The sequence below is a fragment of the Pararge aegeria genome, chromosome 7, assembly GCF_905163445.1.
Source record: "Pararge aegeria chromosome 7, ilParAegt1.1, whole genome shotgun sequence".
NCBI classification, from domain to species: domain Eukaryota; kingdom Metazoa; phylum Arthropoda; class Insecta; order Lepidoptera; family Nymphalidae; genus Pararge; species Pararge aegeria.
The window spans coordinates 10,545,389-10,563,907 of record NC_053186.1 but is presented as its reverse complement, the minus strand read 5'-3'; the positions used below and the strand labels follow the sequence as shown (position 1 = coordinate 10,563,907).

At 35.3% G+C, this 18,519-nt stretch overlaps 1 non-coding gene across 1 annotated transcript; it reads left to right on the top strand.

Annotated features, from left to right (window-relative positions):
* The first annotated feature begins 3,185 nt into the window (after positions 1-3,185).
* Trnaq-cug lies at positions 3,186-3,257 on the top strand. The gene has a single exon. It is a non-coding gene; the product is annotated as a tRNA-Gln (tRNA).
* The last annotated feature ends 15,262 nt before the right edge of the window (positions 3,258-18,519 follow it).

Genomic DNA, 18,519 nt, shown 5'->3' with positions numbered 1-18,519 from the left:
AAAATAAAACTTAACGTGAGCGAAGCCGCGGGCAAAAGCTAGTATAATATAATTAGAGATTAACAGACTCCCGAAACGCAACTTAGTTGTGTCTGATGACTTTGAATTTATACAGTAATGAACTATTTTTAGCGTTCATTTGTTCTCAACGCATGGAACGAATGAGTTATTATAATTTTATTTTATAGTAACCTTGTTGTATGATTGATTAGGCGTTAAATGATGGACATATTATGTCACGTAAAGAACAGCTTTACTCAAGTAATCTGAAATTATATGACAGTTAATTAAAATTATAAAAACGATAATAAGTATAAGAGAGTGGTTTTTAAAATTTTGGGATAGCCATAATTGTATCCTGAACTCGAAAATCTCGCATCTTAAACGGTTTTATTAGTGTAGTTGGGACCATCTAGGGCAAACCTTTATATCGCTATATTAAAACTAATTGACTTGATATGTCCTGTGTCCCACTTTTACTATTCTAATAGTTTGTAGCCTATCCTATATATCCTCTTTAATGGACATGGTATCTTTAGATATTCGTTTATAAAAGAAGATAAAGATAAGTTTTTAATTGTACTGATTGTACATGATCACCATCAGCTGGTCATCGGCCTCCTTAACTTGGAGGTGCATGCTGGGATTCGAACTCAAACCTCCGAAAGTGTAGCCGAAGTCCTATAACCACTATGCTATCACCGCTTATATTAACGTATATTAAGTGGTATTTCATAACTGTAACAACAAAACGTAAACGCGTAGTTAGACAGTTAGAGATCGTAATCATACGCGAGCCTGTCGTCATCATAAATTTTATTACCACTGCAAAACATACAATAAAATCAAACCTATTAAAACGGACTTCCCGGTCAGACAATGCCACTGTATCACAATGCCACAATGACATGGTATCTTTAGATATTCGTTTATAAAAGAAGATAAAGATAAGTTTTTAATTGTACTGATTGTACATGATCACCATCAGCTGGTCATCGGCCTCCACTCGCAGGAGAGAGGGAGTCAGAGTTTAAAGCCATTACGCTGTGCCAAAGAGGTTACGATCCAGTTCGCTAACCCTCTGGTCTTCAAACTCATCAGTTAACTATTGCACCAAGTATTTATTTACATGTCTGAGCTGTTATTCCCTAACTTAACTGAATCGACTTAGCATCTATTCATGGGTCTTTCGAACATCTTTAAATATGAGGAACTGACCGCTCTGTTTTCGCTTGCCCGTCAGTTATTTATTATTAAATCTTGCTCTACATAATTTATTGACAAATATAACAAATATATCAAAAATGAATGAATGATGACATGAAAAATTATAAAATACATGATATAAACGGTGATAGCGCATTGGGTAGGAGCTCGACTTCACTTTCGGGGGGCCGAGTTCGAATCCCAGCACGCACCCCTAACTTTCCGAAGTTATGCGCGTTTTAAGTAATTAAAATTTCACTTTCTTCATCGGTGAAGGAAAACATCGTGGGGAAACCTGCATGTCTCAGAGTACTACATAATATTCTCAAAGGTGTGTGGAGTCCACCAATCCGCACTGGGCTAGCGTGGTGGACTATAGCCTAACTTTTCTAATTGTGGGGGGAGCCTCGCTCTGAAGTGGGTTGGTGTGATGATGATGATGATGATATTAGATATAAGGTATGGTATATTAGACCACTCGTTAAATTTGACCAGCGTTTTTTTTGGCGTGGTGGAAAAGCTTTATTGCTACCTCCGACCTCCGACCCTTGGGCAGGCCGGAGGTTATGAGGGACTCCACCCTCTAAAGGGATACCCAAATTAAAAGCCACCACGGCATGTCTCCCTTGTCAGCTTTGTTAGACGGGGAGCCCGTTGTATACCTCCCAGACATCTACCAACCACCCGAACCGAAATTGGACCACCCTCATATTATTTCGGAAAGTACTATTAAAATTTCCTAATCCTTAGGTCGCCTGGAAGCAGTGGCGTGCACCGGGTTTCTTACCAGGGTATGCATACACCAGGAAAATTGAATAAAACGTCACAAATTCTCCACCTCTACGAGTTATATATCAATGTTAGGGTATACAGTGCTTTTGTGCATGTATGGAGTGCACGCCACTGCCTGGAAGTTATCCCTAGTAAGCGATAACTTTTGAATCCCACTTCTTTGCATCTCCGATTTTCCTGTTGCTGCCTTTTACTTTTGTGTTGTACAAATAAAGTATAAATTAATAAATACGATGTTATTTAGTATAGTGATGAGGCATCGCAGATGAAACCTATCCGTCTCACGAACATAACCTTTAGACCAAGGAGTGAGCACATGAGATTAGCGCGTTCAATCATACAAACTTCAAACATCAGAATAGATTAATCTACGGATATGACAGATCGTTACGCTTCGGTGTGACAGGCGGTCATTAATTCGAGCAACTACACGCCGTTCGACGAAGCACGAAGTTGGGAACTAAACTAAACACAAGTACAACGAACTAAGTGCTAACAGAATTATATCACACTGTACAGAGGAAACTGCTTTGTTTTGTTTATCTGCATAATTATATAAAAAGTATATACCTGGGACTAAATGATTGATTGATCAATGAAAGAGGAGAACCCGACTGATCAGACTTACTTTTATTTCTTTATTCGCCTATAAGTTAGCCTTAATGATAATAATGCAGTCTAAAATGGTAGCGGGCTAACCTGTTATGGAGTATGACAGACATAATAATACCATACCCCCGAACGGTTTCTACGCGCCATACCGGAGAGTTAAATCGCTTAGGGGCACGGCTTTATCGGGAGGTTGGTAATTAGCCACGGCCGAAGCCTCCGGCCAGACAAGACCAAAAAAAAATCTAAAATTATAAATTCCCAAATTTTCCCTCCATGGAAATTCATTTCGAAGCAGGTTAACGCAATTATATAAGAATACGAGTGTAATGGAGATGTAATTTAATTGCTTTATAGATTTATCAATTTGTTTTCCTATGATCAATTTTATCCATCGTAAACTGTATCTTATCGCTCTTGTTATAAGACATTTATTACATCGATTGTAGAGTTATAAGGGACTTCGTAAGCAGAGACAGTCGATAGAGGATAAAGCGAGATAGCTATTGAAATGTTTGTACATGCGTACTAGACACTTACTCTAGACTACGTAACAAAATTTCGCCTCCGATTCCAACGGTCCCATGGTGTAATGGTTAGCACTTTGGACTCTGAATCCAACGATCCGAGTTCAAATCTCGGTGGGACCTAACTCATTATTTTAATTTGTTATTTTTATATCTATGTAAATATTTTTGTAAAATGTTTTTTATCATTAGCACCATGTCCATTTTCGCATTTGTTTTTTCGTTTTTCAATAATAGCTGAATTCATAATATTGCTATTTATTTTAAGTAGGGGACTTATTTACTTATTTTCATTGTTCTTGGTAAAATAATGACCTTTATAAATAATAAATAAATATACTACGACAATACACACATCGCCATCTAGCCCCAAAGTAAGCGTAGCTTGTGTTATGGGTACTAAGATGACTGATGAATATTTTTATGAATAATAAACATAAACGCTGATAATATACTGATAAACACCCAGACACTGAAAAAAGTTGATGTTCATCACACAAACATTTTCCAGTTATGGAAATCGAATCCACGGCCTTGGACTAACCAGGGTCGCTGCCCACTGCGCCAGTCAGCCGTGGTCACCTTTGTTGATTTTATGTTGAGTTTGCTTTATTTTTCGTTTCATTTAGCTGTTATTTTCGTGTTTCGTCCGCGTTCATTACGGTTTTTGCAGATCCCGTGACCCCCGATTTTGAAATTCATTATTTCCGAATTTGCTCTGGTCTGATCTGGCAGGAGGCTTCGGCCGTGGCTTGTTACCGCCCTACCGAAAATGACGTGCCGCTAAGCGATTTAGCGTTCCTGTATGATGTCGCGTAGAAACCGATTAGAGGTTAATTAAACAAAATTACAATATTTCCTAACAGGTTTGCCCTCTACCATATTAGACTGCATCATCACTTACTACAAGTTAGATGGCCGATTGGCGCAGTTTGCAGCGACCCTGCGTTCTGAGTATAAGGCCGTGGGTTCTATTCCCACTACTGGAAAATGTTTGTGTGATGAGCATGAATGTTTTTCAGTGTCTGGGTGTTTAAAATAAATAAAAATAAATATACTACGACTATACACACATCGCCATTTAGCCACAAAGTAAGCGTAGCTTGTGTTATGGGTACTAAGATGACTGATGAATATTTATATGAATAATATACATAAATACTTAGAATATACATATAAACACCCAGACACTGAAAAACATTTATGCTCATCACACAAACATTATATGTATAGATGGCGATGTGTGTATATATATTTATTTATTTACTACCGGGTGAGATTGCAGTCAAGTTGTAACTTGTAGTGAAATAAAAATTAATATAAATTAAGTTCTACGCAAAGTTGCGAATACTTAGCTACAACTTAAACCCGCCAACAATACTTAAATAAAAGAAGGGAAATAATTTTATTGTGCAAAGCAAATTGGCCATAGCTCAGGTAGGCAGGCACTTGGGGGAAGTGCTCAGCAGTCGTATTGAAAAATAGGTTTTAAAATAGTAAGAGAAGTGTAGAGCCATGTTGCTAGCGATTAGTTGTTTTGCTTGCTGAATTATTAAATCTTCGAATGGAAATGAAATACACTTTATTGTACTTCTTCTTCTTCTTCTCAGTCGGTTCGCTCTTGTCAGAGCGGTCGTGGTCCTCATTTAAGGGTTGTGGCACGCTTGACTTTTCGTCGCCACTCCTCTCTGGCAGCTGCCTTTCTAGCACACTCATGTTAGGGGACAGCCACTGCAGCTTTTATTTGGTCAGCCCATCTCATGGGCCATCTCATCTTCCGCGTGATCTGGTGCCCTCGATTCTTCCTTGGACAACCAGACGTTCAATGGACTTCATTGTACACCGAATTAAAAAAACAAGCAATAAAAAAATACACAATTAAAATAAAGGAGCAAAGGTACATAGGCGGCCTTATCGCTTAAAAGCGATCTCTACCAACCTACCAAATCAAATTGAGTACATGAAGTTAAGAAGAAGGGTTAGGGTGTACACAAAGTTATACTTATATAATAAATATATATTACAAAAATAAATAAATAAAATATACAAATCAATCTTCAATCACTACTAGATAGTTGCGCCTCGCTGTCTCATAAACAATCCAAGAAAATAATGGGATCTCTATACTATCCGTCGTTTATAATATTTAATGTACGAGTAATAATTTATTATTTCCCTACCAGTCGTTGTTACAAATCCCCTGGGAACCGTCTGTTTTCTTGGGATAAAAATAGTAGCACATGTTACTGTGTTCTATCAAAAAACGTTTAGCGAAAAATCATCAATTGGCTGCTTAGTCAGAGCTTGAAGGAACCACATTGAAACAAAGACACTTTAGCAATTATAATATAAGTGACAGCAATCTCGCATGATGGTAAGTGATGATGCAGTCTAAGCAGTGGCGTGCTTACAGGGCACAAAGTATTCAGATGATATAAAATCGAATAAACCTCCAGTAAGAGCTATAGGGTAGCTATAGGACAATAATGAGGGTAGGCATTGTACGACTTATAAAAAATCTACCCTTAAGTTATAAAACTTGTAGTGATAAAGCCGCCTTTGCACCCTAGCACTAAGTACTATTTATTACTGTTTTTCTTGTATTTTTCCTATTGTGTTGTGATGCAATAAAGTTTTTCTATTCTATGCTATAATTATTTGCCAACTACTTATCTTATCACACAAAGTTAACGTAAACGCTATCACTGCTACCACACGTTTAATACAGCGATTTAGTTAGCTACCGAGAAAGAATAGGTACAGTTCTTTGCATTTTTATTGGATATTTACTCAGCGTTCAAATCCATAGATTTGAATAATTCCATTTCCACTAGAAATACAGGATGTATTTTCTACGTCTCGTCGGTACATTGGCTATAATCTGTCCTGCTGGATTTTTAGGGGCAGCTGAATGGTGAAGTTTTATCGGTTTTGAATAGGACGCACCAGCGTATCACAGAAATTAAAGAAAAATAACTACTGTACTTTAAAAGATGTCTCGTAGGAAAGGCGTTAAAATGCAGTAGTTTTTTGTTTTAGTCTCGAATAATATTCTGTTTGTCTGTGATTTCGGCCGTTGCTAGTAACCGCCGTAGGGACAAACACGTGCCGCCAAGTGATTTCGCGTTCATGTACGATGACGCGATACCTATTAGTGGTATGGATTGAACACAAATTCTTAACAGGTCAGCCCGCTACCATCTTATATATATAAAAAAAATTATTTATATCATACAAATCAAATAAATTAATAATAATTATTCGATAGAAGCAGGCATTACTTTGCGGAATTCCATAATATATTATGAAAATTAAGCTTAATTTGCTATACTCCGCGAAAAGCAGGGGAATCTGTATGGTGTAATTTATGATTTCTCCAATCCTTATACTCCACACCAAACAGATCCTCGGCAATGTACCCTCTACGCACGTTACGCTCCGAAACCAATCCGAAGATTTTAATTTACACCATACAGATTCTCCTGCTTTTCACAGAGTATAGCAAATTAAGCTTAATTTTCATAATAATAATTAATTAACTAGTTTTTAATTATTCTTTTATGTAATAGTGTAGATGAGTCATAGTTACCAAATAAAAATAAATAAATAAATAATAATAATTGAGCACACCTAACCTAAGTTTAATATAACATGTAATGGGGGTTTCTGTTAAAGAATCTCAGTATCAGTCAGTAAGTGTAAAAAAAGTGGCAATTCCCGTGCCTAGAACAGCATGTTAAGTCATCGGTTCCGGTTTTTATCACTATCTTGAGATAGTAAGTTGTTAAAGCCCATCAACCTGCATTGGAACAGCGTGGTGTGTTTATGCTCTTTAACCCCCTCTTCTATGAGAGAGGAGGCCTGAGCCCAGGGTCGTTAATATGCTGGGGGCAATGATAATGAATGAATGAATGAATGAATACACTTTTATTGTACACCACAGAGAAAATTTACATAGATACAAGTACAACAGATGATAATAAACTAAATTAAAATAAATAAATAAATATACTACAATAATACACACATCGCCATTCAGCACCAAAGTAAGCGGGGCTTGTGTTAAGATGATTGATGAATATTTTTAATGGGAGTTCCGTTGATATTTGAAAAAAACATTAATAAGAAAATAGAACTTTGAATTAGAACATAAAATATTGAATAATTAGTAAAAAGAGATAAACATTATTTATATTGTTTGTTTATTAATTTAATTATATTTACTGAATACAAATTTAACAGAAGTAAATAGGGGGCGCAACAATGGGCATGACAGCATGACGGCGAATAGGCCGTTACGTTATATGAGTTGGATTCTTCTAAAGTGCACCAATAGATGTTTCACATCAAAAGCTGAAAAATTGCAGGGGGAAACTATTGGAAAATAAACCCTAATAAAAGTGCCAAGTAAAGAAATAAAAGTCGAGCCTGTACAATATCTAATATCCTAACTCCAGGCCGAAAGCACTTAGCGAAATTGCCGTCTTTATCATTTTATTCGCAATCAGTTTTGTAGTGGAAATGGAAAATGGAACCAAAAGAATGGAGTGGAGTTGGATGTTAATATAATTTATCATGAATTGGACTTAAATGGAAATCATAATACAGCAGTTATAGTTAGTTATTTTATTAAGTTGATTAAACTTTTTGGAAAACAATATTGGATAGAAGCAGGCGTTACTTTGCGGAAATCCATAATATATTATGAAAATTAAGCTTAATTTTCTATACTCTGCGAACGGCAGGAGAATATGTATAGTGTAATTTATAATTACTTTAATCCGTATATACGTTTCGCTCCGTAACCGGGGCATCCTCAGGAGATGTTGACTTTACAATGACTTCAGGAGATGTTGAGTTTACAATGAATAATTGTTAAACATAACAATGAATAATTGTTAAACATAACAATTAATTAATTGTTAAACTCCTGAGAATGCTCCGGTTTCGGAGCGAAACGTGCGTAGAGGGTACATTGCCGAGATCTGTTTGGTGTGGAGTATACGGATTGAAGTAATTATAAATTACACCATACAGATTCTCCTGCTGTTCGCGGAGTATAGAAAATTAAGCTTAATTTTCATGATATATTTTGGAAAACAATTTAAAATTTATTGACTAGTTATTATTTAACTCACTGTGGGACACAATGTCGCTCCCAACATGAGGGAGGATTTGCCCATAATCACCACACTGGGCAAGCAGATTTGTCATCGTAGTAGATGGTAGAAGTAGCACAGAGGAAGCTGCTGCCTGTTCTCTTTTATATTCCCTTAGTCGTGTCGTACGACACCCGTGGAAGAAGAGGGTTGGTGACAACTGTAATCTGATCTGATCTGATCACATAGCATAAAATCATCACCATCGTCATCATACCACGTCATCATAGCTCTTAAACTCAATACAGGGTACGGGTCTCCTCCGACAGTGAGAAGGGTAAGGCCGTAGTCCATTACGCTAGCCCAGTGCGGATCTGTGGACTCCACATGCCTTTTAACACCTACTATAGAGAACTCTCAGGCATGCAGGTTTTTCGCGATGTTTTCCTTCAACTTTGAAGTACTGTGGACTCCACATGCCTTTTAGCATACTGTATTAGGGAGAACTCTCAGGCATGCAGGATTCCTTGCGATGTTTTCCTTCACCGTTGAAGCAAGTGATATTTTAACTGCTTAAAACGCCCATTACTTAAAAAGTTAGGAAACATAAGTAATGCGTGAATTGAATTTGTATGACGTTTTTAATTGCTCAAGTTATGAACACGGAAATTAGTACTTGTATTGGCTTTCGGTAACAAATGAAAAAGTTCTCGTATTTGGTTTACCTACAAGTGTATTCGACTCATCACCAACTTCCGAATTTCCGAACCTACCAATCCCAGGACCTCGTTGTTCTGACCACTGGACCAACGAGTTAAACCTTGATCGGAAGTTAAAGAAAGCTTTCAGAGGTCTTAAATCAAATTTTAAATAAATTGTCCAAAGGGCTCCTAAGCCTAAAGGTCATTCACACCTCTCGACAGATTTCAAGGGTACTCAGTAAAAGCTTTTTCAATATCGCCATTCGCCGGGGGTCCATAAATTAAGGCTTCCGAGTCCTCTCCAAAAAAGTCAATTCCCAACTTCATCGCAATGATTAACGTTTGAAATGAATATTTTAACATTTCTTATCTGGGAGGCTTAGTTGATTAAATTTTTTATTTTAATATGCGCGTTTTTTATACCAACGCTAAGTACATTATCTGCCATGGCAGAATGTCCGTGACGCGAAATAACAGAATTTTGCCCATCCAAAAACACACCCGAGCATATACAGTCAAGTATATACCATAAATATGTATTTGTGTATTAATGTACACAGGCTACAAAAAACCGTATCGCTAATCTGACGCAATACATGACGAGCATGTCCAAGTCATTGGTGACGCGAACCGTAAGTTAATCCTTACAAAAAATCACTCAACGCGGGTAAACAAGTACTATTTACTTTATAAAATTCAAATCTTTCGGATCTAATGCGAAAACCCTTTCAAATTAGAAAATTACAATTCCATGAAAATCCATTTACAGCGCTGCGGTTGAATTTAATTAGTTTTTAAAAATACCTAACTAACTAGAAAAATAACTCTCCGATAAAAATACCACTACAAAACGATAAAAGTAAGAAGGAACCTGTTTCTTTTTAAAACGGTCCTTTGAGTGAAGAGAAAACCCGGTTTTTGTTTACAAAGTACTTAGAGTCCTGTTCCAGTTTATAAGAGAGCATTGGCTCGCAATAATGAGTTGCCTTTTTTTCCACAGACTATGTAAAAACAACTAAAGAAAAAAGTTGCGTGTTTCCGCGTAACCTTAAAGCTGGATTCTAACAGGAGCATTGACCATTTTTTTTTTAATATTTATCATTAATATCTGTCATAATTTTAAAACTGGCAACAGTGGTGAAGTAAGTAAAGCTTAAACTTAAATCAATGATTAAAAATAAATATTGATTCAGTCTACACACCCTATAGCGAATGCCAACGACGCGACGCGGTGATGCAGCGTTATCAATGACTGTTCATTTATTCAGGTCATTTACGTTAGCACCAAAATTATTGAACAGAAACTTTATTCGATCAGTAATAAACTAAGCACGTTTTGAATATGGCCTAGCGATTTCTTAGATCGGATAGAGCTTAAAGGGGTTGCGTATCAAAAAGCCATCGTTATTACATGTCTTTGACGATAGACTTTTGACACCGTTAAGGTAAAAAATACTAAAGAAAAGTGAAAAAATTAGAACCTACTATTCCTCCTTAGTATCCATACATGCCTAACATTTTAAAATATTTATTTATTTAGCCCCTAATGTAATGTTTAGAATTAAAATAGGCTTGAATTTTCTACAATAAAAGCTTTTACGTGTACCCGGTAAGTTTAGCGTCAATTAAAATAATAGGAACGCAAATAGTACGCAAAAGTACCTACACCTACACCGCACAAGTTCTTCTAATGAACTGAAATATTTTACGCAAAAGGTACCCTTTTATATAGATGGGGTAAAAATAATTTGACCTGTCTTCTCGAGGAAGAGTTGCTATACGCAGTTACCTCGGCCAAGTAAGTGGACCACTGGGTCATATGCAGATGCAGATGTTAGTTTTTTTTTTAAATGAACAAATCAATGAACCTCGATCAAATCATTGGCCTCAAAAAAGCAAAACTTTCTTGTTCGTTTATATATATGAGTATTATTTCATCAATATTTAATCATAAATTCATCAAGTTTCACTCCTTAGCTTGACAAGTTAGAAAGAGTTTTCTAAATCTAATAGTCTTTTTATTTCATTATAAGTAAAAATTTTAAACATACAATATAGTCATGATATTTTTAAATAGGTATAGTTTCATAAAGGGTATCAAAACGCATTTTACTTCCAAAAAATACCAGAATATAAGAAAAAGTTTCTTCAAAGAAGTCATACAAAAGGAATATAATTTTCCATAGTAAGTGAAATCGGTTACAGTTTCCCTCATATCAAATGGCAATTTTTTTTTGATCGGACTAGATTGCTATGTCCTTTCCGAGACGTGTGGCTCGACGAAATTGGGCTCTATAAAAAAAGGGACTATGAGAATTTCTGTTAACGACAATATTTAAATAATAATAATTGTCAAACAGAATTTATACCTTACTCGTTTACTTTAAGGTTTGAAATCCAATGTGGTTATTATTCGGACGGTTTTGTTAGTACAACGTCTCACTTTCACGCTCTTTGACCGTAGGATCGTGAAGCGTGGGAAAATCGGGATATACAGGATGTTAATTTTGATAGAAACAAAAAAGTACAGCCATTTTTAACCCCCGATAGGACTAATTAAATGATTGGTCTATTTTTTATGATTCTTCTCTCTCTAGGTCTCTTAGTCTATATCTTTATGATTACCCTTTTTGTATATTGGTTTAATAATTGTTTTTTTTTTAATTTCTGTTAAGCATCCTGATTGGAATAAGTTTTTTGATGATTTTATTATTCTTGTCCCTATTTTGTCATAACCCACTGCTGTAGTGTTATTAAGGGCTAGGATTTCCTTTTCTACTTCTGCGTATGACATGGGCTTTAAATTCATTGATAGCAACATACAAAATTATAATTAAATTATAATCTATAATCTCAGAAATTTTTCTATGGATTTTTTTTTTTTAAAACAAATGACTGCAAAAAATGTGCGGCGCAATAGCAGCGCTACCATATTAATCGGTGCTCCAAGTCAGTAATTGGATGGGTGCCCGGCTTTAGAAGCCATCCATCAGTCTGAGCTACTATACCTAACAAAGAATATAAATCGTTAAATGAAGAATTTAAATCGCATTTGAAAAGTACAATTCTGTGTCTGAGTACGTATATGCTTTTATAACGTGATACCCAAGTTAATATACGATTTACCATTGATACATAAAACACATTTCATACATTTTATTTTTTGCTTTTTTTAATCTAAAATAAGTTCTTTTAAAATTTATTTTAGATCGCTATGTAATACGAGCTTATTCTTTCATACTATAAACGCAAAATAGTTATCGAATCGGTTTAAATATGTTATAAAACATTTTTTTTTTTCGCCTGGTGGAAAAGCTTTATTGCTACCTCCGACTCTTAGGCAGAACAAAGGTTATGTGGGACTCCCCCCTCTAATGGGGGTATACCGAAACTAAAAACCACCACGGCATGTCTCTCTTGTTGGCTTTGTAAGACGCCCAGGGAACCCGTTGTCTACCTCCCGGAGGAAATATGTTATAAACCTTGTCGAATTACGTTTCAAGAGCGTCCTGTATAAAAACTAATAGAGGTTACGTGTTAAGGCCAGAGCACGCTCCGTGAACTCATCTATTTCCAACCAAGTAATGTAATTTTTTTTATTGTTCTTGATATTAAATATCTATTTAACCGCCTTGACAGCAAAATTGTTCCGTATGCCGTCACGGCCATTGTTATCACGCTTGCTTATGCCGTCATGCGCAGGTTTATTTTTGTAACTAAACTTGGTTTTTATTTCTTAGATAGCAGGTCGAAGTTAATAAAACAAGTATTGATTAAAATAAAAAAGAAAAAAGTATGTCGTTAAAAACTGTACTATAATGTTTTTCTAATTATTTACTCCTTTTAACTCCTTAATAAATTAAATATTGTAAATGCGAAGTTGTGGTAGTTTGTCCTTCCTTTGGGCCTTAACTAAGCTACCCACAATTTGATTTTCGGCAATGAGTTAGTTGAACGGACAGAGAGGAACAAAGGCTACTTTCGCACGAAAACATACGTTTACTGCGGGATAAAAAAAAAACATAATAAACGTGGAGGGTGGACGCGGTCAATAGCTAATTACGTATTAATACATAAGAAATATGCAGGATGCTGAGGTATGACTGCATAAGAAAGCGTCATGTCGTTTGCCGTGACGGCATACGAGTTGGTCATACTTCTAAAGTGCGCCATAGATGTTTCAACATTGACTTTGCAAAATTAACGTGCCAAACATGCATAAATACCATCAACGTACCGTTAATATACCTTTATGTGCCTTACATTTAGAGTAACAAATGCTTTAACATAGGTGCAAATACAATGGCAAAAAAACTGAAAATACCAATTGACTATTGCCGTAGTAAACGCTTTATGGCTATGAACATTAGGTTGAATTTTATTTGTTTTGTGATACGATGGGTGTTTAACGCGGTTAAATTACAGACCCATGAAGTCTCATAGGGAGAATATTTCTTGTGGGAACGTACATTTTTGGTGGGAATACTCCACATTGCAGGGACGACGCGTGCCGGTTGGGTTATTTCGCACTAGGGCGATAAAATTCGGTTTAAATATTTCTATTACTGTGAGAACAGTTAGAGCACTTACAAATTTAGTATAGCCCTACCCCATAGTATTTATTGAGAAGAAAAGGGATAAAGATGAGTAAATTTTGATTTTATTTAAAAGTGTCTTATCGTGATCCAATATTCGATCGATAGTCGAATTTTCAACTAGGATTGCGAGGTCTTGGGTTTGTGTATTCTCAGTATCATCTCAGGAGTTATAAAATTGGCGGCATGTACTCTCTTTCCTCATCGGTCCCGGTCATCATCAATAAAATTTAAATTACAAAAATAATTACCGTCAACAAAAACGGAAATAATATGAAATAGTAGATTTATTATTTCATATTATTTATATGATAATTAAAATAAGTTATATAAACCTCAACAAACAAAGTTAGTTCTGCTGTTTATTACGAAATAGTTTTTTTTTTTAATTACGTTAAGAATATAATAGAATACAAAAACTTTATTGTAACACAACACATCAGGAAAGTTATTATTTTCCTTCAATACATTTTTGTTACGGAACCTTCGATGCACGAGTATGACTCGTAGTTGGCGGGTTTATTTTTTATAACACAAATATTATTAGCTGTCGGTAGATATTTAGATAACACGGTTGTGAAACTTTTATCAAATGCCAAGTCTAGAGGTGTGGGAACCGGGTTTTTTGCGTGTCTGAGGTCAGCCAAGGACGCCGTTTTCCCATGCACTGTATGTTCCGATGGGAACTCACCATGGGAACACCCTAGTGTGAGAAATATGTGACAGAATTTAATGTAGGTGTAGGTATAACTACCACGTTTTTTTAATCTTTATTGTTTGGAGACTTATCCTTCGAAACATGCCAGCCCCATGGTTGCTTCATTGGTTTAGCATTTTTGAATACAGATCTCTTCTAGGTCTTGGTTTTATAAATTGTAAATAAAGAGTAAGAGTTTTTTACACGCTTTTTAGCCTCACCTGTATGTTTGTTTGTATGTTTTTATTTTTGGAACCGACTCCTTTGGACTTGATTTTGAGCTTCAAACTGTCTGCTTTCGTTCAAACTTTGTAGATATATCGAAGACCGTTGTGACAATACACTAATTTATAAGATTATTCCATTTTTCAATTTGCTAAATAACATTTTTGATCTATAGTCGATAAGGCAGGAATTATGTTAATTTTAATTTACAATCATTATGTTCAGCCGATTGTCTTCTATATAAAATCATATATATATCATCTATAAAAGATCATTTTGCTCTAATAAAAATATTAGTTTAAGAAAACCTAGGTACATAAAGTTTAGTTTATTCATAAAAACGCATTTATTGAGAAACTAAACTAAAAGGTAGCAATAAGTTTGGTTTTTTATACCAAGCATGTTTATTAGTTTTGTTTACTTTTAATTGTTTTTTTAGAGATTTTCAGTATTAGTAATAAAAATAGTCGCAGTACTTTGATTAGTTCTTTTTTATATTTGATATATTTACGAACTGATTTTAAAATGACAAAAACAAAATTAAACCTGCAGATAACAGATCTAGTGAATACTGCATTGCCATCAAGTTCCGATTGAGTTGCCTTTGGGTGAACGTGATGATGGATTAACATTAAAATTGGTGGCATAAATATATTTGTATACGGAATTAAATATAAAGAACAAAACTTTTATGATCATCATCACCTCAACCGATTGAAGTCCACTGCTGGACATAGGTCTTTAGTGCGGTGTTCCAAAATCAGACACGCAGCGATTTGTTTCTTGTCTTTTGTCCACCTTTTTTGCTAGCCTTCTAACGCTGCATTCTAGCACTTTGGGCAGCAGCCAGAGCACGCTGCGTGAACTCATCTATTTCCGATCAAGTAATGAAAAATTTTTTTTTTATTGTTTTTGATATAAAATATCTATCCAACCGCCTATACAGCAAAATTTTTCCGTATGCTGTCACGGCCATCGCTATCACGCTTGCAAGCAAGTAATCTCGTATAGGCAACTTTTGTTAATAGGACTTAAAGCAGGAGAGAGAGGGAGAGAAAGAAATAATACTGTTAAACAGATAGACAAGAAAAATAACCCTTACTAAAACAATTGGTTTTACTAATGCTACTATTACTGAATAACCTTGAAAAAACTACCCTACTGAAACTACTCGCTCTATAAACTTTTAACAATGCTATTATATCTTATAATCATCCAACATCGCTTAAAAACCGTTAACCGTTAAATAATACTTATTGGCACGCGCCTATAACAAGGGTACCATATATCCCACGGTATCTTTTCCGGAGCGAAGTGTCTATGAGAACCGATTGAGCTGTTAAGAGGTCGTTGGTCCAAAAACGGGGGTTATTTGAATAACGAATCGGAAGGTGACAAATGGTTTCGGTTTCAAAAAAATATGGGTTCCCAAGAATTGCTGTTGAATGTTTCGCATGGGAAATGGTCATGTGGGAAAAAACAATTCATTGCGATTTTTTTTTTTGCTAACTTATTCCATACTTATTAATGCCTTTCATTACCATAAAAATTATAAATAAATCATTATACCCGTTGTAATTCAGTCCGTCCACTGGAAAATGTTTCTGTGATGAACATGGATGGATGTTTTCCAGTGGCTGGGTGTTTATCTGTATATTATAAGTATTTGTGTATTATTATAATAAAAATATTCATTAGCTATCTTACTTATAATACAAGCTACGCTTACTTTGGGGCTAGATAGCGATGTATATTGCCGTAGTATATGTTTTTATTTCTTGTCTATAAGTTGTACCTACGACATTAGAATAATATTACATATTATGGACGCTCTGTTAAAATAAGTTTAACATAGTAAGTTTATATACCTAAGAAATTTCTCGTCTATATTGATGAAGTAACAAACAGACAAACACACTTTCACATTTATAATATTAGTAAGGATTACCGGCACGGTTCTCCTAATATAATGAGAGAGATTGTCCTTCCTTCACGCCCTAACTAAACAAACCAATAAACTTGATTTTTGGCATAGAGTTAGTTGAAAAGACGGTAAGTAACAAAGGCTACTTTTAATTTTTATTGGACAGGTTTGTTTTAAGGTACTATTACCGCTTTTAACAGGACACAATAGAAATAATAATAGGTTACTGATTAAATTCATATGGGAAGAAGTTTTTCTTGCATTCTGTGCGAACTGTGCTAAGATTTCAAACTGAATATAAACGGTTGCTATTTGTTATAACGTGAACGTATGTTTCCGGGGTCTACCCCGGAAACATTATTATTTTTATTGAATTCATTAATATTGGACTTTCAAGAATACGTTCGTAAAACTATAATTTGTTCGCACGTTGCCTTGTAACTTTTAAACTGTCAACTACAGAGGCACGCGCCTTCATATTATTAGGGGTTCAAAATATCCCACGGTTTCCTTGTCGGGTCAAAGATTCCACGGGAATCGACCAGTTAAGTGTTACCTCTGGTCCTATGGTTTTAGTTTTTTTTTACGGGTCCCACGAATACAGTTTAATTTTAGTTCTCATGGGAAAAGGTCTGGTTCTGTGGGAATAACTAATTGTGTGGGAATTAAAAATGCAATGCAATGAGGGTGGTTAACATGTGGCTATATTATGTTTAATTAGGTACTGAGCTTTTATTTTATTGGGTGTTTACGGTTTAAGCGATGTCGCTACTAAGCGATAAGTCCGCTTTTTGTATTCTACTTCTGTCTTTGTATTTCTGTTTTTTTTCCTAACTACATAGTGGCGTAAAAATAAAGAGTTAAATAATAAATAATAATAATAATAAGAGTGTGTTGAACTTTGCAGAATAGTATTTTGTGAATCAGCTGATAAAATTGTACGAAGGGATTGTAATGTACTAAAATTCTATATAAGTGATATTGTTTGTATGAAGCGGTTTTTCTTTCGGTCTAAAACCATACTCTAATTAAAAAAAAAAAAAACTGCGCTCACCATTGCGACACGGAGGTTTTTAAATATGTAAAATACTACTATTTGCTATGCTATGTTGAAATTTTTGTTCCCAAAACACTTATAGGCTGTTGAAGATATTTTTTCTTTACGCATCTGCATGTAAAAATATGTAAAATATTTCTTGCTTTGCGTTACAAATTTTATATCCATTGTGTATTTTCACTTTAAAGTAAAAGGTTATATATACGTCGGAATAAACGAATGAATAAAATGCAAATTCACACGAGTAAACCTTTTGACTTACGACCTTCGCCTTTGCTCGGTCAATAATTCGTTCTCACGTTACTTTAAACCGTTCAAGTGTCAAACATTGTGGCACGCGCCGTCGTATAAATAGGGGTGCAAAATATCCCACGCTATCCTTCTCAGGTCAAAGATTCCACGGGAACCGAGCAGTTAAGTGTTAACTCCGATTGTACGGTTTCGGTTACAATTTTTTATAGGGATTCCAAATATTCGTTACAAGTTTAGTTCGCATGGGAAAAGGTCTGGTTGTGTGGGAATAACTAATTGTGTGAGAACTTTAGAATGCATGGAATAGTGATGTTTGCTAAGTATTTTTGGCGTAGGTTTTTTTGTTAGGGATTTTTTATTTTATTGTATTGTCATAAATTATAATATACCTACTATACATCTTTTTTTTTAAATTCCTATTGTCATTTTATTTTAATCTCTCAATTATGTATGAAACCTGAAATACAATTATTTTATTTTATATATCTTTAGAATAATATTATCATGATTACAAATTTATTGTTTCAAATTAACTGTTTTTATTCTTTGCTGAAGTGCAAGTGCAAGTGTTAGCCCTTGACGGCAATCTCACGGCGGGCTAATCTGTTAGAGGAATGGCAGTTTATAACTACTCTTAATCGATTTCTACGCGACATCGTACCGCTAAATCTCTGGGCGGTACCTCCTTCTTGGTAGGGTGGTAACTAGCAACGGTCGAAGCCTCCCATCAGACCAGACCGGAGTTATTATTTCCCAAATCACTCTGCGAGGATCGATTCCGGGGCCTCCCACTTATAAGACCTCGCCACGGCGCCAGATGAGAATTTTTTGAAAA